General features: G+C 36.6%; 1 non-coding gene across 1 annotated transcript; it reads right to left on the reverse strand.

Annotated features, from left to right (window-relative positions):
* Positions 1-6,394: 6,394 nt before the first annotated feature.
* Positions 6,395-6,467, reverse strand: TRNAK-CUU. Its single transcript has one exon. It is a non-coding gene; the product is annotated as a tRNA-Lys (tRNA).
* Positions 6,468-6,737: the final 270 nt, after the last annotated feature.

Genomic DNA, 6,737 nt, shown 5'->3' on the forward strand with positions numbered 1-6,737 from the left:
TCTATTCAGTCATCTCATTCACCTAACAAATCCTCACATTCCTTTATTAACATCCCATATTTTATTTTAACACTCATCCAATTCTTTCTTCCGCTAACAAAAAGTATATGTATTTTTTTTACATTTTTCCTTGTATTTAACCCACCATTTGAACCATGTAGCATATACATGTGACTGCATTGTGCTCCTATCACAATCTACCCCCTTTATGTAACCATTTCATCAGATTGACTCACTTCCCCAGTTAATGTTGTTAACCCTTTCATGTTTTCCACACCCCGCAGTGTAGCCCACATGCTAAATGATCTATAAATTATTTTGTTTTTCTTCCCCCTGAATTTCAAAGCAGCCCGTCTCATATTAATGTGTAATCAATCTGTCTTTATACTGCTCCTTCTATATGTAAACTGTCTTTCCTTCTCTATTTACAACTTATTACTTATCTTCATACTATAACATACTTCTCAATCTCCAAAAATTAAAAAATCATAGCACTGACTCTTAAAGCTCATAGCAAAGGGTTTGAAAGAGAAGCACTTTATTTTCTACATTAGAAGTCCCTCGTATACTAAACCCTATTTAGTAAACAACAGGGAGTCTTTGAATACAGTTAGTTTATTTATTTAATAAAGTATGCCACCATAACAAAGTGTTACTTTGAGGGCATTAGTAAATCTAGGAGGAGTGGGGCTAAATTTGAGAGCCAAAATCATAGCAGTATGTGTAACTCATAGCAGCTGAGATGAATGACTGTAATAGATTGTGTAATTTTCCCTACTTTCATTCTTAAATTGAAGTTAAAAACTCCTGCAACTATTACCTTCATGTTAACTATAACAAATGTATTTAACTTCTGAAGCATTCAGACTTTATTACCATTGTCTTATATGCATAGACTACTATCAACCTTTTTGGATCCTACTGCATACATGTAGCACATAAAATCATGCTGCCTGGAATAACATTTATAACTTTAATTTTGCATTCTTAATTAATATTACTAAACTTGAACATGCCTCTTCATCAAATGGTTATACTATCTTCTTACCCAACAGTCTGTACAATTGTTCCTTCTGCTGTTCATTCAATACCTTGTGTCCTCTAAACAGATTGCACACCTCAGGCGTGCAAAGCCATTCAGACACTAGTAAATGCTGCATTTCTCTTGTCATACTATTAAGTGTTAGTTATACTTACATTATTCCTTTACATTCTTAAAATATTTAATTTCATTTATTTGAATTTTCTCTTCCATAGTCTGTTTCCTATAGCTGTATCTTCTTCCTTCTTCATCATCTCTCTCTTTTTGTTAATACAGCATGCATATTTTTACTTCTAACTTTTTTCTTCCAGTGCTCTTCACCCCCTGTCAACAAACCGTCTTCATCATTTATTTGCATATTTCCCCCATCATTGCAGTCCACCACATTTCATCATGATGTAAAGTATCATCACAATTTACACTAAAAATATCATAATTTGCCCTATTCATTACATTTGTCAATTCATATATGGTTGCCAGCGTTTAATAAATAGCCGTCAAACCAAAAATGTCCTTCTTGGCTACATTTCCTACAAATCATTTTGCTGTCTTTAACTAAATGTCCTTGTTTTCCACATTGAGAATATCTTTATTTCAGTACAACCTCTATTAAATATGTTGTCTGTGGAAATAAATAAATAAATAAAGTGTATTTGGCTGTCCCCAGTATTGTCGCTCTTTTTTAGTCATAGACATAATGTCCGGCAAGAGAACCAACTTTAGTAGTCTAATTGCCAAAGACACCCATATATATCCCATGCACCATTCATCACCCTCCTATCATCTAAATGTCTTCTGACATCATGAACAGTATTGCAATAATCCATCAAAAGTATTTTAGTTTCTGTTCATTACTGTCCATTGTACAACCAGATATTGTTTAGTTTGCATATTTAAGTAATTCTGAATATAATACTTTCACACTGTGCATAGTCCTTATAGCTCACAGTCATTAACAAATTTCTCTGCTACCTAAAAAGGTTAACAAGTTATTTCAGAAGAAGTTTCCAAGCTTAGCTGTATCAAGGTATGGACATCATTTACTGAATTTTCAAGAAGATTAATCTCGTCTCAAATAAAATGCTTGTCTTTTTTCAGATTCTTGTTTTACTCCTGATTCTCCCCACTGTTCTGTTCTTATTTATGTATTTATTTTATTATTTAGAGATAAAGCTATAATGCTCCCATTGTGTCCTACATATTTTCACTGCCACAACTGATTTATATGAACATACTTCTTTCTTTTCAGTCTCAAGCAGCAAATTTATTTTTTATTTATCTTAACAACTGACAATATTAGTCACTCACAGCCAAGCCATTTTGAATTACATTCACAGCGGATATTGCAAACATATCTTCTGGTTCCTCTTCTTCTATCATCATTGACAGTGTTGAATCTTCATGACTACTTTCCAAAACTATCACAGGACTGACATGTTCATTTATTATTCCAAGAGCTGCTGCTTCTGTCTGCTTCACCTGGCCTCTGTCATATTGGAAATGCCTCAAACTTCTGACCTGAAGCACTCTACAGGGCCCCCCACTGAAAAAGATTAGGACATTTTACCTGGTGATATTTCCTCTAGTCAATATGAATAACACCTCTGGTCTCTACTGAAAGCAGGCCACTGGCAAAGTGGGATTGACCAAGTTTACAAAGGATAAATAAAATAAGTAAATGCTTTTATCCTAAAAAAGTACTTCACCAGTCATAAAGTTTTATCTGCTGAAAGCACTGAATTCAAACATGGTTGATTTCTTCAAAACATACAAAAAAAATACAATTAAAGCATATCCACAAGTCTAATTTAGAATCCTGCAAAAGAAAACAAAAATCATAAACTTTGCCCTCAGTCTTGCATCAAAGTTCTTGCAATATTCTATGGTACATCCATGTGGGTAATGACTGCAGTATGTGTACTGTCAGGAGGCTGCAGCTAAAGGGCTTCCCTTACTGCTGGTACTACCTAAGAAGCATGACTGTAGATGACGTTACAGATTCCCTCTACCTGCTTGTGTCCACTTGTCAAACTGTCATTGCTCCTATGAGTGCTTTGGCTGCAAAAAGCTGCAGTGGTATCTGCCTCCATTATGATACTAAAATTTCACCCTAAAGTATGCACACTGCTTGTTCTAAGACATGGAATATGAAGAGAAGAGGATGGCTTGCAGAAATCGAATATTATGTAAAGAATGCCATGTGCATGTTTGTTTCTGACAGTGTAGATGTGGGGATAAATGCATTGTGCCAGTCTAATAATCAGTGGCAGTTGGTGACTTCAAAGTGTGTGTGTGTGGTGGGGGCTGCAGGAAGCAACTGAATGGGTGGAGCTAAATACAGTAAGGCAGGGCTGAATTACAGCAAGTCAATAACCGTTATCTATGATCAAACAGATGTGATCATTCACTTTCATCCGCAGACTGCTTTAGTACAAACTCACTCATTCTAGACACTTTACTGACTATACATACCTTAGATGTCTAGTCGCAATCAACACTGTATGGGACCCCTGTTACCAACTAGTCTACCCTGCATTTCCCAGTATCTTCCTCTGTTTTCCCATCATTCAGGCACCACACCATCCAGACAGATGACTTCTTTCTTGCTTTTTCATACTTCATCTAACTTTTTACTCCTCCAGTGCTTTTAACACTCTGTAATTGGCCAGGAATCCACTGTAATGTAAGAGTGGACGTCACTGAATTAAGATGGGGGGTCTGCTAGGACCCCAGAAGTTATAGAGTTGTAAATGCATTCAGGTGCATCTTTTTTTTTTTACTTTTGACTTAGTGATGATGGTCTGAACAAAAAAAATCATGGGCAAGGAAATATATTTAGTCTTTCTGAGAATACTGTCTGACTTCCTTCCCCTCCAAAAAGACAGTTATCTTTTTGTTTACCACTCTGGCATTACATTGGGATGAAAAGTAAAAGAACAAATGGCCAGAGGTATATATTATATTGCTGAGGGTCTGGAAGAAGAAATCAAAGCATGTGGATAAAATCCACAAAGAGAAAAGGACTTTATGTAGAAGGAATAAACATCCAAAAATTTAACAGGAGAACCAATTTACTGAGTGCAATACTGATGCTTGACTGCTACAGAAAGTGAAAAAAATTATGCACACTACTACTGCAAAGCCAGAATAATAAAAGATTATTTTAAACAAATAACAATGGTATCAGTCACTTTTATCCACAAACAACCCCTGCATCCAACAATTAAAGCCAGCTTTATTGACTGAATATACCTCAGATATCATATGTAATAAAATAAAAATAGCAACAGCTGGATAAAGTGATTTATTTTAGACTCCCATACACAGATGTGACCATTGATTATTTCCCTGTCGATCCCTAAATTAGTTTGCCAGTGTATGCATGAGTACTTCACCGGCACCAAAATGAAACATTTCTTCCAACAACCCCTTCAATAGTTTGTTCACATACACAGTAGCACTTCCCTGAAGTCAAAATTAATATTTCCTCCAGTGATCCCTTCAGTAGTTTGTGCATGTCTGCTCAAGCACCAAAATAAAAGTTTTCCCCCAGCAATCTCTTCAGTGATATGACATTGTCTGCACAAGCACCAACATAAAACATTTCCCCCAGCAACCCCTTCAGTAGTATATCCATGTATGCACAAGCACTTCACTGACACCAAAATTAATAATTTCCCCAGTGATCCTTTTAGTATTTTGTCCCGGTCAGCACAAGCACCAAGATGAAACATTTCCCCCAATGACCCCTTCAGTAGTATATCTATGTCTGCACAATTTTTATTTATTTTTTTATTTATTTTTACATTTGTTAACCAGGTTAGTCCGACTGGGCCCAGAGAGCCCTTTTTCAGCGGAGACCCGAGGAGAAAAGCTCCAGGAAAGTAATTAAAAAATGAGAAAAACCTAACAATTCATTTTGTAAGATATTCAACAGTACAAAACAGAGAGAAATATACAATATGAATATATACAAAGCAAAAGTACAGTATTTTGAGAATGCAGTAACAATATGTTTGAGAAATTTGGTTAGCATTAAGTTATTTACAAGGAATGTAGAAATGCCTAGAATAAAATAATTCAGAGTAACATTATTGCATAGTACAACAAAGATGCATTTAACAGCATAGGTACTAAATACAGATAGAGTAATATTAGTTTAGGTAGATACCAGGCAGATATGTTAATTGAGAGAAGAAGAAAAATTCATTAGGTAACTTCCTGACAAGTACATATCCATGCATGTTGGAAAATAATTTTTGGTTGCTTTCTGAATTCGCCACTTTTGGTAGTGGAGCGAAGGAACAATGGAAGTTAGTTCCATGAGTATGCAATTGACTGACTGTAAAGTATTTTTCCAGTATTTTTGTTTGGCTTGCTCACCTGCAGAAGGTTTTGTTGTGTGCTTCTGAGTTCACGATTAGGTGTGTAGGGTGTAATTATAAATGTAAGGACAGGGCAGGAGTTGGGGCTATTTAGGATGCTGTGTGCAATTGTAGTTGTGATATTTGAAGCTTGTGGGGGAGTTCAGGCCATCTTAAGCTTTCAAAACAGCCCATTAATTGTGAGAAGCTGTTTTTTTTCTGGATCTCATGAACAGAGTTCCGAGGATCCAAAACACAACAGAAAGTCAACTATTATCTTTGATTTAAAAATAATAGTTGACTTTCTGAGTTGGCACATTTCCTTTTTTTTTCTCTCTTTTTTTTAGCTGGTGGGAGGTGGGGGCTGTTGTCCAACAGTCTAGTACCACAAGCCACCCTTGCTCCTAATTGTTTTACTAGGGTCTAGTATAAACAGCTTCCAGGTCTTACATGAAATTACATAATTTACCCTGTAGAATTACTAGTACTATAGGCCAAGCTGTAAACTTCTAGAGATGTTGGGGTAGACTCGAGTCAGAATTGCTCATTTTCTAAATCTAGGGCTAGTGCCAAGGTTAGATAAGTTTTCATTTCTCTCAAACAATACTTTTAATGCTAGGAGAGTCAGGGGTATACTGAATTTGCATATCTCTTTGATATGTATCAATCTATCTAGGTGATCAAAAACCCTGCAAAGCAAAATTGTCAGTCTTATAGGTTCATAGGTAGGTACTAGGCTATTGGCCCAAGGGCCTACGTAAGCCTAGCCAACTAGGTTCCCTGGCTTACGCCACCCAAGAAAGTTATTTTCCTGTGCCACTGTTGAGCAGAGACACAGAAGTGATCCCCGGGGTATATATAGGTTCATAGATAGGTACTAGGCTATCAGCCCAAGGGCCTATGTAAGCCTAGCCAACAAGGTTCCGTGGCTTATGCCAACCAAGAAAGCTATTTTCCTGTGCCACTGTTGAGCAGAAAAAAGGAGACACACCCAATGTGGGGCTCGAACCCACAACCCTGAGATTAAGAGTCTCATGCTCTACCGACTGAGCTAGCCAGGCAACAACTTGCAAAAGTAAGACTGATATACTTGTTAAAACTCCCAGAATCTCAGTACAATGTTGCCTGAATTAGAGGACATAGCTGTCCCTAGCCACACCACTGGTTTAGCTGTAAAATCTTTTGTTGGCATTAAAGACATTATTCTGCAACCCAAATTCCAAAAGGGTTTCTTTGGTCTCTGTGGATGCGGACTATTGTCATCTGTCATCTTGCATAACCCTGCTGATGGCTATAATACAGCAGTCATAATAAATAATATGGAAGGACTC

This window comes from Protopterus annectens, chromosome 2.part0, assembly GCF_019279795.1.
Source record: "Protopterus annectens isolate FY-2018-M chromosome 2.part0, PAN1.0, whole genome shotgun sequence".
NCBI lineage: Eukaryota > Metazoa > Chordata > Ceratodontiformes > Protopteridae > Protopterus > Protopterus annectens.